General features: G+C 35.3%; 1 protein-coding gene and 1 long non-coding RNA gene across 6 annotated transcripts in view; both read right to left on the minus strand.

Annotated features, from left to right (window-relative positions):
• The window catches only part of LOC100867566 (puratrophin-1), a 344,145-nt gene that overhangs the window by 66,868 nt on the left and 258,577 nt on the right, over positions 1 to 18,700 (minus strand). The window lies entirely within an intron of this gene.
• LOC147656892 (uncharacterized) lies at positions 11,942 to 13,916 on the minus strand. Its single transcript, XR_015293462.1, has 2 exons — positions 13,377 to 13,916; positions 11,942 to 12,586 (listed from the first exon to the last, which is right to left on the minus strand). It is a non-coding gene; the product is annotated as an uncharacterized LOC147656892 (long non-coding RNA).

Consider the following 18,700-nt stretch of genomic DNA (forward strand, 5'->3'; position numbering starts at 1 on the left):
TAGTATTTGAACCACAAAATAAAACATTTTATTTTAATAATCTGAAACATAAAATAAAATACTTTAATTTTAATATGTATCACTATATTCTTCTTTACTTTTTTTCATTTTTGAGAAAATCCAATCAGTCGTGTTATAATTTTCACTACACAATGAACAATATATGTATCACAATTTTCTTACACAATTTTGTGAATTTATACAAAAGAAGATTAAGATATACTCGTAAATGTATTGAATGCGAACCATTGCTCTCAGCAATAATATTTAAAATAAAGGGAATAAATTAAAATAAATAAGATATTCTTCGATAAAATGTTATATTACAATCAAATAAAATATTTTATTTCCAAGTTATACTTTAATGTAAATAATATTATTAATCATCGCACAATTATTATTGCATATTTAAAATAAGATTACGGGGAAGAGAGAAAGAGGTATAGCGTTTATAATATTTTTAATTTTAATGTTTATAAATACAAAACGAAAGTGATATTTGTTATGATGTAAAATAATATACACTATTTATTTACCTTATTTGAACGTATATTTAAAATCGTATGGCAAATTCAACGATTTGAATTCAATTTTTGAAATAGAATTCAGCAATAAATTTGAAGAAGTTGTCAATTCTTATAATAAAAAATTAATCAGAAATTTCTTGAACGGCATTCATTCAACACATCACGTCCAATAATCATAAATTCATTCCTGTCTTCATTCACTGCTAAGAAAATAACCTTTAACTACCAACTATTCTTCGGCGAATCAATAGTTACAAAGCTATTAAAACCCAGCACTTTTCATCGATATCCCGTTAGCACCTTCAGCACTGGTGCGGTATGCTTTAAACTCATTGTTAAGCATACCACAGTTATTATTAGCATTGTTCCAGACGATATTTAGTAATGTGAGTACAATAAAAATGGTTTTGAAACAAAAATTTACTTACATAACATATCTTAATAATTCTTCTTTACGTTCCATTCAATGCAAATGAAATCTTTTCTTTTATTTAATTATATTATAACACTGATACACATACATGCGTAGTACTATATTACACGTTTTATTTTACGTCTTACGTTTTTATGAACGAACTTTACATGTTCTATATTTCGATTTCTCAATACCACGTCAATCAACTCTTAATTTTGCAAAATTAAAACACACAAGTACAAATACAAATCCAAATGTGATTCTGAAGATGTTTCACAAACCTATGTGCAACGGATGTTAAATTTTACAACTTGAAAAGAAACATCGTCACGATCTATTTATTCATTAAATAAATATTAATTCATTTGCATATATATCTACAATTTTCTCGGTCATTGTCACCATTATCTTACATATAAGATAACTTTTAAATAGCTAGGCCCATTCATCTTCAAATATTATACAAAACTAACAAATCTAAATTATTCCTGTTATTATCATCAACGTGCAAATATATGTAATAATTTTCTTCAAACTTTTTCTCGTTTTACTTGTAATAATTATTTCCCTTTATTACGAAAATAATCGACCATGACTTCTTCCATCAATTATTATATTAAATTTTTAATTATTATTCCTCGAATTATTCGTTTGAATAATTCCCCCCCCCCCCCCAAAAAAAAAATTATTTTTCCATTTCCACGCAACGAGAATTAAGAAACGATCGGACGCTTTAGATCGTAAGCGATTATATGCGGGTCACTGGGTCACGATCCACGATCAAATGGCGTCGGTGGCCGCGCGTGCAGGTGCGAACCGGAGGCGTCAACGACACGCGCCTGGACACGTCCTACCGCGCGAACACACGTGTGACACGGCGGACAGGTTCAAGCGTGGCGCGCGTCGCTTCCGTGTGCACCTTCTTCTTCGATGGATCCGATCCTATCGCTCGCGTGAATAATTCGCGTCACTGCAAATTAATATCGACACTTTCCACATCTTCTGGCGGGGAATCGTGGCTCGATTCGTGTTGGCTGAGAAATTTAAAATGTTACTACTTGTTGTTACTTCTCATGAAAATAGGAATATAATGAAATTTTTGGTGAACACGAAAATTTGTATATTCAACAGGGAGAATGAATATCAAGTAAGATTGTCAAAATTGTTTCGTATTTTATAAAATACAATAAATAATGGATTGCTAATGTTTTTTATTCTGTTTGATGATTGAAGAAAAATCAATGAGATATAATTATCGATCTCGATAAGCGATATACTCGCCTCTGAAAAAGCTCTCGATTGCCGAATTAAAATTCTCGAAGGATAAATTCTTCGTGTATCCTCCTTTCACATTCTCGAACGATATCTGGCGCATCAAGATGAGAACGATGACAGATTTTATAGTAAACATTCGGTCGTTTAGCCGGAGGAGTAACGCTATTGTTCCACATAGCGGGGCAAGTGGCCCTCGTTTCGATGAAGACCTTCTTCGTTGTAACGATGCATCTTTCTCGAAACACGCGTTGTAACGATGCCGCCTCGTTTGCCTCTTGAGACGAGCCTCGTTTTATCGTCCCACATTCGCTGTGTGGACGAGATGGAAAGGACGTCGAACCAGGAACGAACGATCGCTTACCGAAGAAGCGAACCAAATTTTCATCCTTCGCCACCCCACACAGTTCCTGTTCATCCTCTCATTTGGGGGTGTTCCTCGAGGATATAGTTTCTTTACTTGTTTCACGAGGTAGAGAATACGATAAGGAATTGGAAAGAATTAATTGTGTCCAATTAATTTCGTTCATATAATTGATGTTTGTAGAATGGTTTGTAGATTTTTAAGTACACGTGGAGTGTCACTGTTGCGTTATGCAATGGATCAACGGTTGGATCCTCTTTATACGAAAATGATTCTCGATTATATTTTTACGTACAACTCTGTTCGTTGAGAGAAATAGAATCATTTTTAATGTTTCTCGAAAGTATAGAGGGACATTCTTTTAATATATTTTTTTTAAACAAACTTGACCTGTTTATGTGAATAACGAAGAATTAACGAGTTTCTTTTTAAGACGTATTTTCGTATACCGAATCTGGCCATAAAAATTGTTTATCCATAAATGGATAAAAAGTATTGATTTTTGCTACGTTCATGAAATTATTTCACAGAAAATTTTGTCTCAATATTTTTACCAACTACATCGCACGATATCTCAATCAAATTTTATTTCGTTGATAAATATGAATGAATTTTTGCCAAAATATACCGATAACTTTCAAGTTATTTCATTTTCAACTTACTGCTCTACAAGAGGAAAATTTATGAAGATTAATAAAACGAAAATTTGTTCTTTCGAATCCGAAAAAATATAAATGGACAGAGTAATCACCTACACAACGGAGAGGAATTTCCACCATTGAAACTTGCCTCGATTCTCGCATCGATCGGTTTATCGCTCGATCTGATGTCAGATCACCATCGTGTTAACCCTTTAACTATGGATTATGATAATGTGGCTTCGACAATACAATTTAAAATTAGAACGTATATACGTATTTTCATTTTATTTTTCTTATCGACGTGCTTTTATTTTTTTGTCCTAATCTCTTTCGAAGTATATTTTCCTGAACTTTTCCTAACTTCGATAAGCCTTTTATTTTTTCCAATTCCCCAAGAAAAAGGGACAAAAAGGTTGACGAATATGAAGTTTCAGTACAAATTTTAAGATTTTAGGTTTTCGTAATTTATAAAATAATTAGAATATTATATAGTATTTTGATTTTAAAATATTTCTTTTTTAGAGCAATTCAAGAATTAAAAGGGGGATCAACACTTTGAAAACGCGTTTAACGCGAATTTATTAGACTGTGAGTAATAACGTGTGTAAGAGATTGTTGTTCTACAATCTTCTGATTGAATCGGATGATTTAATTTACACCAGTCACACGAATATTCATCAATATTCGCTGTCACAAAAACGCTGAAGAAACGGCTGCAAAGAGGTATCGATGAACGACTCTTAATCGAAACTTCGTGACGAGAATTTCGTGGAATTAAACGTTGGAATAATTTACAAACCTATTATATACCAAGCTGTTTATACAAACGAGACGTGTCTATTATCGTTTACATATAACTGGAAAGATGTAAAAAATCTTCGCTTGAAGAGAAGAGAGCCAGACTCATGAAAAGAAAACCACCTGCCAATTACATCGAAATTTCGACGTAGAGAGCAAAGTAAGAATGTAACATGTTGCAAACAAAAAAAAAAAAAGCACGTTGCATAACAACTGAAATTCAGGGAAAAAGATAAAAGTAAAAGGCAAAAGGTTGCATTATGTACGGTTTTACGATCGAAAAATCGATCCATCGAGTGGCGAGCAATCATTAATCTCCGGAAACAAGAGCGCTCGAGCCTTTAACAGGCTGTAAAATAGCGCTGCTCCGCGTCGAGAAACGAGAAAAAGAGAGGAAGCTACTCGTCGAAATTCGGTTGGGCCACGTTTTATTGCTCGGCCCGCCAACGATGAGACTCGGTAAGTGTGCCGCAATCAACGTCTTCAATGAGTAATCGCGCGGCCTGGAGGCTCATTCTCGATCCTTCTGAATGGAAGAGAAACAATTTTAAACGTCGAGCAAGATCGACGTGCTCTTGTGTAATATGACAACGCGTGCCACGTGCAATTAGCGGGACGAATTTGTGAAATGTGTTCGTTCCAGATTAGATGGGTTGAACTTGTACGTCGATTTGTGAATGAAAGTGTAAAAACGATTCATCGACACGGTTGAAGTCTTATTCGAACGTAAGCAAAAATGTAAAAAATAAGGTTTCAAATTATATTCTTTATTAACAAATTATAATATTCCAAAAAACTCTTTCGAACTTAATTTATTCGAGAACGAAGCCTCATCGCTCAACTCACTTCGATAGAAATTTACATCTTCCTTGAATGAAATTGAAAATATTTTCGATCGAAACTCTTTTAATCCTAATATATTTACATATATTTCAGTTACCAGAAAGAGACGATGCGAGACTCCTGAACATCGAACCACAATTTTTTAATAATAGAAATAGAGAAAGCATTCCATTCAGATACCTCCCCTTTTTCGGGATCGTTACTTTATTTCAAACTCTCGATCGTGATGAACCTTGTTGCCAAGGCTCACTGAGTTACGTCAAAGTGGACTCGGCTCGAACGTTGCTTCACCGTTAGGTGATCATCATAAACTCCAACCCGACTCACTTTTCAACCGCACTTTACGCTCGCGTGCAAGCGATGTATAAGAGGACCGATCATTTTCGACGAGTCAAATGTTTCCCACATTGCTGGGAAAATGATTAAAATTTCTTCCAGGCCGCTCTCGAATAAAATCAACTTTCCTATTTCGCTCGCCACTCGAGAGAGAGAGAGTTGTGAAATAATCTATATCCAGCAGGTAGCACGCGATTGAATTAAGTCGAACTGCGGGGGAGTATTTTGGTTACGCGTCCACAATTTGCATACAATGGCCCATAACTCTCTCGTCTATGAATTCTAATAATAAATAATCGAATCTGGCCCAAGATTTATCTACCGCGGTTGAAAATCCTGTGACAGACAACCCGGCCCCGAATTTTTACGACCGATACAAAGGGCCGATCCAGATATTGGACGACGATTTCATAAATTATGTAAGCGCTCCGGTATGCGCCCCATCTCATAAATTACCAATGTGTGTATCGAGTGATTTTTATCATCGAGGCAGCGCAGTTGGTTCGATTCGAGTTCGGCCGGGTTTTACGCGAATATTCTACGCCGATCGGATCGATCGATAACAACGATCGATCCTGCGTGTATCCGCGTCAACGTGCCATTACAAACATGCTCGTCCAGCTTATTTGTATCTACGCAACCGCCAATTTATTTATTATATCGATCCCACCAGGGAGCAAAATCGCACCACGCGTAATTGCACTTTTTCAACTTCATCCTTCTTCTACTTCTTCTGTTAAATCATAAAATTTAATTAAAAATAAATCTGATTCGATAATTGTTGTCTATTTAATATAATTGTTATTTATTCGGACTTTCTTACGATTTTTTTTTTAATTAATCAGGGAATTAATTCGAATTGAAAATCGAACGTCAGAAAGTTTAAGCGTTGGACGTAAGAGTTTAGAGAAATGTTGATTTTACGTGTGGTATAGTTTTTTAACGTAATGCTTGGAAGATATTTTTAAAGAGCCGATTCCAAAGTCGAGGACAAAAATTAATATAAAGTGAGATAGAGATGATTCTATTTCTATAATGCAAAAATATTCCATGAATATATTATCCAGAATCGATTCTAGAGACGAAAACAAAGATACAATAAACAATTAAATTTAAATTAACAAGTATCAGAGTTAATCAACTTTTATTTTTAACATCGATCATCCCAAACCTGTCTTACAAATAACATATTAAAACCCTTTAACTTTGATAGAGCGACTCAACATCTCAAATCTCAAATCTCCTCAAAAAATCCAACCTCGAAATCCGTTCAATTTCGATCATTTAAAATCGCAACGAATACTTCCTATCGAAGTTACACATCGACTAAAACAGAGAGAAAGAGAGAGAGAGAGAGAGAGAGAGAGAGAGAGAGAGAGAGAGAGAGAGAGAGAGAGAGAGAGAGAGAGAGAGAGAGAGAGAGAGAGAGAGAGAGAGAGAGAAGGCTATTAATATTCGGTGGAATCTTATTGAAAACGGCGATCTGATTGGCCGATGCCATATCGCGATTAAGCAAAACGAAAACGATCCGAAGGGTCGAGAGAAGATGGAACGAGATGGCGGCGCGCCAGGTAATGAGGATACAATTTACTCCTAATAAGAAGATACGCGTCATATTTTACGAGCGTGCCAGTCGCTTCCGCGCTCGCGAGCCGCCCCATTAACAGGCGCGAACGTCTTAACGAGAGGGAAACGTAGTCCTCTCGATTTAATTGTTTCGGCCAAAAAAGAATGAGCTAAAAAGCATATGTTATTTTGTAGAAAAATTCCAACAACTCCAGACGATTTCGATGAATCTTTTATATTTTAACGTTTTATCTATCTTTACGTAGAAAGAAAGATAATTTATTGAGTGTTGATATTTTAATAATAAAGTAATTATTTCTATCACTATTTCCCTTCTCTCTATTGTCAATTTCTCAACGAGTATAGAAATAATTTCGTTATTTAATAACGAAAAATCAAACTCATCTCCACCACAATTATTAAATTAATTAATAATAAAAATAATGGATTCGTTATACGGTTTTTCGCGCTTTACGACCAACTTTTCCGTGAAGCGAGTTTTACGCTTTCAACCTGTGAAACGATCGCGTAAATCGCGTAAAGTAACGAGTCTCCGACATCATGCCATTCTTCTTAAGATACTAGTTAGTTTTAAACAAGATAAGAGATGGTCAAAACTAACTATAAGATTGTTGAAAAATTTGTATACGAGTATATAGGGTTAGTTTCAAAGATGATTCGAAATTCAAGGCTAGAAAGTTGGTACGAACGAATGACAATTTTTCATACATTTTTTGTAAAAAAGGAAAAATTAACTATCCGAGTGTTTCATCTAATAAAATAAACCGGTTTATTATATTCCCTCACGTGTCTCACCATACCCTTATATATTTCCCAATTAAGTTCGTTTCCCTTTCTCGATGTCGCGAATGAATTTAAAAAGAAAAAGACGCGCCAATCCCTGAATCGTCGACCTGAATCATACACCAGTCTCGGCCGACGATAATAACCGAAACCAAAAAGATAGGTCACAGTTAAGAATTTACACGAAAGGAAGGAGACTGAAAAAAAAAAGAAGGAAATTGCAACCGAATCAATTTGATCGCGACTCGTTTGTACCGAGCCTATTTCGACTCTAATCGCGGTACCCTTCTTCTCTAATGACAGCAAACACTGGAACTCTCGCGTATAAAAGTCCCAGCGAGGTGCACACCGAAGCTTGCCTACCGTATGTCGGTGGTAAGGCGATTCAAAGTGAGGAGAGGCTGCTTTCAGTGAAGTAGACACGGCAACTGATTACGCAGTTTCGAGGAAGAGAAGGCCGGGTGTATCGTGTATATATATATATATATTCCATATATATATATATATATATATATATATATATATATGGAAGGAAGGTTCTCCGTTGGGACCTCGAGAGATTATAGTTATTACTGTAATAAAGATACACGGTTTGTTTGCTCTCGAACGCGAAGGAAAAGAGGGCTTCTTCTTCTTCTTCTTCTTCTTCTCCTTCTTCTCCTTCTCCTTCTTCTTCTTCTTCTTCTTCTTCTTCTTCTTCTTCTTCTTCTTCTTCTTCTTCTTCTTCTTCTCCCCCTCTCCTTGGCAGCAACTGTTCGTCGTAGGAATGCCGCGATTCATTCGGCGGGAATACGAGCGTCCCCGGCGTGTAATAAAATGTTTACATTGGCTAAACGGTTCCTCCATTCTCTGCCGAGACTTTTTTGTAGACCATCCCGGTATTTACCGGCCCCACTATATCTTTATTTGCCTTTCTTGGGACGGGGACAGATGTTTCTAAACAATGACACAGATTTTAGACTGGAAAAGGTAAGTTGAGAAAAGTCGAACTTTTTCAAATGTGTTCCAGCGATGTTACGGTGCCGAGTATAATGGTGGCGACGCGTTCTCCGATTGGCCATCACTATTTCTCGGTTAATAATTTCGTTAATAAACGTGAAACGAAAATTTTTACGAAGGAAAAATTAAGAAAACATGTATTCGGGTTATGACTTGTTTCTTGACTTTTCAGATTATCCGTGTACAATTTACAACTTGCATGAAACAGATACGCGTACTTTCTAACAACAGAGTTTTAGAGTGGAAAATAAGGGGTTAGAAAATAAAACACGGTTAGAAAATTATTATATCGTTTAATTTAAAATTAATTCGAACGTGATTATATTTGATATCGTATTGATGGGCCATAAATTATACGTAAAATCACAGATTAAGCCTTATCTCGCGAGTAGACAAATTCCTAGCCTATATCCTACTGCAATTAGGATATTAGGCAGTTGTGCCACTGTATCATTAGTTGCAACTACCTCGAGTTCGTGAATTAATTTAATTTAATTTTATCGCGAAAGGATACGCTTAACAGGATTAGCTAATTAAAAATTTACAGGAAGCGACAAATTGCACCGATTAATAATTTCTCCTCGGCTTATTCAATTCAATTTAATCATCGTGTTCCTATCTTTGTAAATTAACTCTTCAAAATTCGAAACTCGCTTATTAAATCGAATTTCTTGCAATTTTTTTCCTCGACGTTCAGGGAGGAGGAGATCTCGCGGTTGAAGAGATCCCTTCTTCATCGACCACCCTCGGTCAAAACGTGGCAGAAAAGGGGCAGAGATTGGCTATTTCTTTCGGGATGATCGTTGTCCTCTCGCGGACGCGTAATTCTCCGGTGGCGTACACGGTTCTGCTTTTAGCACAGAGCCAGGTGAGAGTGCATTTTACGGACAATTAACGATCGTTCCCACGGGAACACTTTGTAAGGGATACTTCGTCTCCGCTGATAAGCGGATCGAACGTGACCAATTAAAATACGCGTTGTATGAGAGATCAGTTTTCGTTTCGCCGCGTACTTTCCAACAAAATTTCACTCTCGAAAAGCACACAGCCGGGCTCGTGACCCCTTCGCATCCCATTCTTCGCGTTCCATTCCGAAATGGAATCATTAGATTGGAATTAATTATTTATGAATAGGTTCTCTTTCGATAAAAAATTTCATTTCTTTTTTTTTAATTACATCAAATCGCGTATTTTAAATTTGTTTGAAAGGATCGAGACAAGTTTTGCTAATGCGACTTTCGACGGATGGAATATTATTGAAAGAGAACCGTGTGAAAGATGAGTATAAGAATAAAATGGAAAATAAAATTGCAGTTAAATATGCATCGATAACATCGTACAAGGCTTTTTAAAGTATAAATTAATTTTTATCAATAAACGTCAATATTTTTAAACGTCATTGAATGCAAAGAAAATAAAATATATTGTTAATAATAAATTTGATAAGTTAATACTGTTGATAATTATTATTAATATCTAAAAATAGTATATATTAATGGACTGATATGAATTATCTTATGTTAGAAAATATATTTTTTATATATATTTTTTAATTTGCATAAATGCCCTACTTTTTGCGTATTTATCGTGCATAAATATTCTACTAAAAATATTCAGACTTATCAATGACTTTTTAGAGTATATTAATGTTTGCAATATCTTTAAAGTTTTGCTGTAATAGATTATTTCAGTATTTCTCAATCAATTCTTTTCCATCTATCCAATATTATCAAATTTCATTTTTCAATAATCACATTTTCGAGAAAGAAATATCTCGCTTCGTTATTTTTAAAAGATGCTTTGAAAAAATCCCTTTCCAATTTCAAATCTTCCCCTGCACAGCCTTTATTATATCGTTTCACTTGACGAATTCGGAAATGTCTAAGAAAAATTCTTCTACAATTTTAAGTTGTCCAAATTTATTTATTACGGCGCGACACAGGGTTAAGGAAACGATTCGAAAGAACACGTTGTACAGCGAGATAATTGTTTCACCGGCCTCTGCCACCCCTGATAAGATAAGCCTCGCCATTTAATGTGACGGGATTCTCTGACTCGCTGCTCGAGAAGTTCACGCGCCAACCGTATTTCCTGTTTACGAAGGAAGGATCGCTAGAATCGCAACTCGTGGATGAAATTAGTCCAGACATCGCGTGCGCCGCTAATTATCCGGCTATTCCGCGAGAATTCACGGGGATTCCCACGAGGAACGAAAGGAGGAGACACGCGCGTGAGAAGCCTCTAAAACGCGCGTTTTAATTACGCTTTACTCGTGGAAATATTCGATGGATATGGAATAAACTGCTGAGAACACGGTGATTTCATAATAGATAAAATAACAACGTGTGTATAGAGTGTTGATATCATTTGGTACTTTTCGAGATTAAAGTATCGATTTTAGTTACGTTATTATTATATACTATTCTCGTTGAATTGGTTATAATTCAATAAATAAATTTTAACCGATATTAACTTTTGCGTTTGTTTTGGCCTCTAAGTATATATATATATATGTTCCATGAATATATATTAATATATTGTATAAACGTGGTTTTGTTTCATGTATCACATATGCATTTCGTATTAAATTTCTTTGTTTTAATTAAGAATCACTGTTGAATAATAAGTTTGAATTTATGATTTAAGTTTCAAGATGAAATGGATTTGGATTTTGATCAAGTCATATATTAAAATTCGTAAATTCGTCGAGTGAAAAATGTATTCGCTCTCAAGAATATTTCTCACGAGTGGACATTACTTGTGTTGCAAGTAACTTTCGTTTTCAATGCAATGTTCATTAAAAAGAAGAAAAAATAAGTCTGGAGAATGATTCAGGACAGTTTCACTCTCAAATATCTTTTATAAATTTCTTTTATATAACAATAATAAATTCATACTTGATTTAAGTAGCAAAGCAAACAGGTAAATTTTACAAAAATTACAAATCATCCGATAGAATTTGTAAAATATAAACTTTATTAATATTATTATCGTTATTAATAAATTATTGCGAAAAAATTCAAGAATTAATCGTTTTGCAGTGAAAATATTTTCCAAAGAAACAATGTATTTGACTCTGCTTGAAGCCTCGATGATTATTTTATATTATTTTACATTCGAATGCTAAGCCATATCCACAATTCTGTCACGTTTAGACCATAGAATAACATCCGTGTGTGTTGTAACAGGATTACGAAGCAACTAAAATCAACATCCGTTTAAAATACCTAGCAAAATCTTAAAGATCGAAGATATATGTACTTGTGAAAAAGTACTTTTCTTTTTTTTCAAATCTTATAAATAAATATACCCTTTTCTTATAAATTAAAAATTTTCTTACGCTCAATTTATATATATAAACTTTATAATACGTTAGTTCTTTATCCATTATTTCTTCCATTTAATTCCGTTTAATTCTCAATTTCATTCACAATTGGAGAGATACACACAATGCTACAACAAAATACTCTCTCTTTCTTAAACCGTAAAAATATTTTCACGTTTAATTTGCATGGCAAACTTTAACGATACATCCTATTAACATAGATATACACGTATTATTTTTCTTTTTCCGTTTAATTATCAATTTCGCTCACAATCAGTGAAATCGACGATTTTTTTCTCACGCTTCGAATCATTTCTCGCGTCAGCCCATCTCCTCGCACAAAATATCAACCCGACCATTCTATCTTCCATCCAATCTCATTCACATTCCATCCAACCGTTCCGTTACACGCGTCGATCGCACCGTCCATCATTTCTCCTCTTCTTCTTCTTCTTCTTCTTCTTCTTCTCGTCAACCCTCCTCCCAAAAAATCGAGCAAAACAAGCCGAAATCCTCGAGGACAGGCACGTGGGAACGATGAATCGAGCGGATACGTCCTGGGGGACGGAATTTCCGGTCCTCCGCTTCTCAGAATCGAACACCTTCGCGCGTCATTTCGTCGCCATTGAATTATGGCCGCAATATATTGCCGTATAATATATTGCGAAAATCAACCAGCGCCTGACAACCAGTTGCCTAGACAAAGCCGCCATTGGAGAAACGTAAATCACATTAAGAATCCGGATGGCCATCCCTTCGGGGTCATGCTCATTTTTCCTATTCTTTCTCCATCTTTTTTTAAGTATTACGTTTTATTTTCAATAATTCTTATATTTGTCTCAGCCTCTTTATTTAAATTTTTCTGCATTATCAAGTCCCGATAACCGAACGATTATTGTTATTATTATAAATGTATAAAATCGCTATTTCTAAAAGTTTATCATCCTTTATACTCGACATGTTAATGCAAAATTATTAATTCCAAATATATCGACACGAGTTTTCTACGATTGACAATCCATTATACATATCACAGGAGGATAACGCGTCCTCTAAATGAACCAACCCCTCCACGATCTCCAGGACGCTTTTCGATTTTACTTTCGTTCAGAAGGGGTTACATTGAATGGATTAAGAAGAGAGGCTCCCCTGTTTTGTCTGGAGTACACTTTAGTTTTATAAGTAGCCAAGACTGGTTGAGAAACTTGGAAGCGTTCGTGGACAAGGTGTATAATTAAGTGGTATTGGAACGTCGATTCGAGACAGGTGTTTAGGATAAGGAAGCTGTTGCTCACTTGTCACTTTACGTTTATAGATACTCCGCTTTCAACGCGCACTTGCTGTTGTACACATCTCTGAAACTTATTCGATTTTCATCAATTTATCGACTAACTGTTACAACCGGCATCCTGGACTCGCTCCGGATTCTTTCGATCTTCGCGAAAAATCGTCAAAGAAAGAAAAGGAAAGAAAGATATCCTCTCACCGATAGAATCCTTCACCAGTCCTCTTCTTCTCTCGATCCGGAAATCCTGGCGCCCCGGAAGATAAGCTTGGACATCCTGCTCCGCAATCTCACGGATCAATACGAGTGAAAAATAAATCCACGAGTCACATTCGATTCACAACCGGATCGAGGAATCGGCGGATCGATCGGCAATTCGCAATCGAGAATCGTGGCGGCGGGTCACGCATGTCGTTTTCGCGAGCACGCACACGAGGAGAGAGAGAGAGAGAGAGTGTGTGTGTGTGTGTGTGTGGAGAAGAGCGAGGCACGACGATCGGATGCTGCCGGCAGAGAAAGAGTCACTGGTCCGATCGCGCGTCAAGACGTCGGCGGCAAGCAGCCGCGCGCCCCTCCTTTGGTCATGATACTTGCGCCACATTGCCCACACCTTCCGAAACATCGGTTTCGATTTGAATGAGCGATCGACTTCTATTCGCGAATTTTGAAATTAAAAAGGGATATTTTGATTATTCGTTTATTTCTAACCCTTTGCACTCCACATAAATTAAAGGTTAAATATAAAAGTTTAATATTTTAATATTTTATTAGGTAGCTTTAGGTATAAAGAAAGAAAATTTGTTGAAAAATAGTTGTAGTCGAAAATGTAATTCGAGATATTTAAAAAAAAAAAACCGTTGACACGGTTAACATTTTGGCGGGAAATTTATCTCGTTTTTTAATCGGAATTTGACGTAGCAGTTTGGAGCAGAAGACTCGTGTTCAAATTTCCAGGGATAAAGTGGTCGAGAGAGAGTGGTTCTTCGGACTCTCGTTTGATGATCGTTTGAAAGTAAAAGTTTAAATTGCACTTTGATATAGAATCAAAGTTTTTATTTGACTGATAATATATACCACGCGCGAGACAAAGTGACGATTATGTAATGAGAGAGGAATAATGATTTAAAAACGTTTAGATTAATTGCTGATTTTGAAATACGCATTTGTCAAGTTTATAGAGATCGTTGAAAGATCGTGAAGCGACAAAATTAAAATTAATATTTTGATATCTTTTTCTAAATGAATAAATTCACTTCGATAATTTTTTTTAATTTTTAATTATATTATAACAAAATGCATAATTTAAATCGTTAATTTTTAAATCAATTTTATTTTTTTAATATATGAAAGTAAACGATGGTGTTCCACAAATAAGAATATAAGAAAATCAAAAAACAATCAATTAACGTATTAATTAAAAAAAACATTTTCGAGGATCTACTTCTATATCAAAGATCTGAGACGATCGTCCCGCATTTCATCGCGAATATAATTTTGAATTTTTTCATAATTGCTTCGATACAGCTCGCAAGAATTTCAACATCATTCTGATATGTTAATTACCTTCCATGTAATTACAACTCCAACCCGGGGAGAGAGACTCGCGAGGAAACTCTGAGGCAGGGCCCTTCTGGCGTGCTTTGGTGACAGATTTCGACTCGAGGTCTCCACTCTTTTCTTATGGTACGATAATTATTTATTGACAAATGAGATAATTATAATTTGAATTGCAAAGTATTCACGATACGTTCCTTTTTTTTTGTTGTTGTTGTTGTTCCAAACGCGATAATTACTAATTTATTCTTGCGAAATTTATTTAAATTTAATCATCGTTCCGTATGGCATATTTATGATAGATTAATTGACACGTAAAAAAAAAAAAAAAAAAATTCTTAGAAATCTCTTTGCTCGTTAAATTCGTTCTTTCGTATCGATCAAAATTATTTAATTTTATAATATCAAAGTTTCAATATTTCTCTATATTAATTTATCATGTTGTTTTTTTGAATTTATAGAGAGATTTGAAATATTTACAGGCGAGATTAAATTGCACGGATTCTTATTATACAAGATGCACTTTGCTCCACTGGTATTATTTCGTTCCAACGTTGATGAAGGCTCGACACAGACTGAGTGCTAGCAAGCAAGCCTGCGACTTCAGGGTCGAAGTCTAATTAAGTGTAAATACATAGAGCAACCAGCATCAGCCATTGTTGGTACGCAACAAGTATTTGAACATGTAAAATATCCGGATTTAAATAGAAAAATACATGTATCTATTCAGAAAGATTTCATTCAAGAAACAAGTAAAAAAAAAAAGAAGGACGAATTAAATGCATAAATTATTTAAATATTAATTCAAATAATTAACTCAAATACTAAGAAATAAATAAATAATAAATACACATCTTACTCGTTTTCTTGCATCGCATTATACATTAATATTTTTTAGATTTAAATAAATTATTGGATTTGCTCGAGTTTCAATGTTCCTCCATCAAAAAGGAAAATAGAAAGCATTTAGACAAACATTCATTATATCCTAATTTTCAAAATTTTCAAACCAACTCCAAAGATTTCCCCCACATTTTCACGTAAACACACGATACATCTCGGTGAATAAAATCTTTAACGAAGTGAACGGAATCGAAACGAGAGATTGGAGGCGTTCAATAACGATCGATAAGAGGTGTATCCCGGATTAGAAGATTTTCGACGATGCGCCTACGTTGCTGGAGGCACGACTCGCATACGTAACTCCTTAGTTATTTCCTGTAATAAGGATCCATCCGGCTGGATGTTCACGATAGCAGGGATAATATTCGAGTCGTACGAGCAATTAACACAATGTGTCAATTGTCGTGATGATACGAGTTCTTTTTAAAGATATCGACTCTCGTCATTTTTCAGAATCATTACGAATATGCCATTTAATTGGCTCAGTCTTGGATTGGATTGGTCGTGTGATAAGTCGATTGCGGATTATTTAATGAATAATTAATATTTATGTAAGATGATGCGATTTTTAATGATCGTTAACAGGTTTGAATTGCGACGCTAAAGTATAATTAAAATGAATATATATATATATATACATATCTTTACTTACTAAGAAAATTTAATTAACTTTATTAAGATATATTTTCAAGAATTACGAAAAATTTAAAAATCGTTATTCAGACAGGGTCCGTTTCACGTATTTCTATAATACACTGATAGAAGAAGTTGTAACTTAATTTATTTTCTAGAAAATATTCATAATTGTTCTTTCATTTATCAGATTCATTGAGTGGAATGAATCGGAATTTATTAAGTAATTATCGCGTTAAGTACTAGATATTACCTAATGAAGTTTCAAAGTACAGTTTTATTTACGACATTTGTTTCAGTTACGAATGATTTACGACAGTCGATTCATTTCTTTCGATTACAACGAAAACAACGAGATTTTAGGCTAAAGCAGCTTGCTATTGTATCCAATATCCTTTAAAACACTCTCTATCTAGATCGAATTATTTTTCATTCAAATTGTACACCAAAATCCTTTCTTCATCCTACGAAGAAATTTAAAATTCGATATTTCGATTAAAAAGTTTTTGTTCAACGCTCAGAAGAAGTGTTTGAGATCGATACAAATTCAAAATTGATATACAAACAAAAGAAAGTTGGAATTTAACATCCTACTTATCATCAATCATACAAAGTAATATTTAAATTATTTACAAATTTAATAATCGACACATTCGAACGAATAATAATCCTTTTTTATTCGAAATTGTCAATTTGCATTAAAAAGCACGTATCTCGTTCGTCCCAAATTATCCAAGCTTACACAACACCGTGACAAATTTTTCGCGCGACTCTCGTTGTCGATTCGAACCAGGAATCTCCCGGCAAATTCCACCGATGCTAATCTCTCGTTCGTTACAGGCATCTACCTTATCTACCAGGCATCTAGCGTGTTCGGTCATAGACGAAACACCGTGTGTACACTCGGACTCTCTCGCGCCACGATCTGCGAGCGGAGATAATTCGCGGTTATGTGTCTCCGCGCGACACACTTATTCAATTAAATCGACCAAGATACACATTGAATATATGCACGTGTGTGTATATACATATGCTCTACGTATGATCGAGCGTTAACCTACATCGTGGCCACCGATTAATTGCATTCTAATAAACGGCTCGGATAGATACGCAGCGATATTTATGGCTCGCGTGACCGGTGAATTGTTAATTGAACGTCCGGGTAATAATCGAATATCGTGGCTTATTCCGTGCGATCGCTGGATAATTGAGAATACAGAGATCTGTGATATAAAATATAACCGATACGGTGCATTTCTTGGTTTGGACAAGTTGAAAAGATTATCTTTTATGGAGAGATCTTATGGAAGTTAATGTTTCGTAGATTTGGTCAGTTGCGTTCTATCTTTTGTTGAAAAGAACATTTATTTACAAAAATATCCGAGACGATTTGATTGTTCTAGCTCTAATTTAATTTATAGTTTATATTGAACAAACTTGTACTTTTTATCTGGAATCAGATGGAAAAGTCGGATATTACGGCGAGAGAAATATAGTACAAAGATAACAGTAATTAGTTGTTTCAATGATGAAACTCTAGATTTGCATAGATAATTATAAAAAGTTATAAAATATCACGTTATTTACATACGTGTTGAATTGTAAGGTACAAATATGCACTAACAAAAGAAACGATGATTCAACTGTAGCGTTTCTAAAAAGTTTTATTAAGTTTCACAATAATTTCTTTCATGCCAGCCATCCCCAAGGATCCCGTTTCCTAAACGACTTTGCCACGAGAATGTCCAACGAACCTGCTGGCTAACCCCACTAAATCCCGAAGGAATTTTCCCCTCCCACGTAAACATCCGATTATCTTCAGATCTCCACGAAAATTTGTCCAACTTGTGCTTTAAGAAAAGCAAATTGTACCGATGATTCACGAATTTCGTTTGTTGCATATACAATTTCGAAATATCGATCGAAATTGAACAGGACGACAAATGACGACAAATCATTTCTTTTTTTCTTTCTTCCATCTTCAATTTCGCAATTTTCATTCAATAATAGAAATAATTTAACAGAGGATGAAATTAAATCAATCGATCAATCGTTTCCAATGTCATAACCGCGCCCTTAGAAACGCAAGCACCGCGTGTTCCTCGAGAATGACGAAGGAGGAGGAGGAGGAGGAGGAGAGGTCGATCTCGCTGGTCCAGCCTCCGATGCCGCATACGACAATGTTCGCGAGTACGCACAGGCCAATCGCAATTAGCATACCAGAGCGTTCCAGGAACCAGTCGGCCGTCCGTTCTTCCCTGGAACGCCGATTGAACGAACCTGGTGACTCACTCTCCTCGATACTGGATCCGATGCGACAAGGGGAAATGGGTGTGTAAGTGCAATTGGTCACGATACGAGATGACGACCAATATTTATTTACCCGAGAATGAACCCCTTTGTGCTCGGATCCGGATAGCTTTGATCTTTCTTTT

Source organism: Apis florea, unplaced genomic scaffold (genome assembly GCF_048593485.1).
Source record: "Apis florea isolate Af1SG1 unplaced genomic scaffold, ASM4859348v1 contig_3493_pilon, whole genome shotgun sequence".
Taxonomy (NCBI): Eukaryota; Metazoa; Arthropoda; class Insecta; order Hymenoptera; family Apidae; genus Apis; species Apis florea.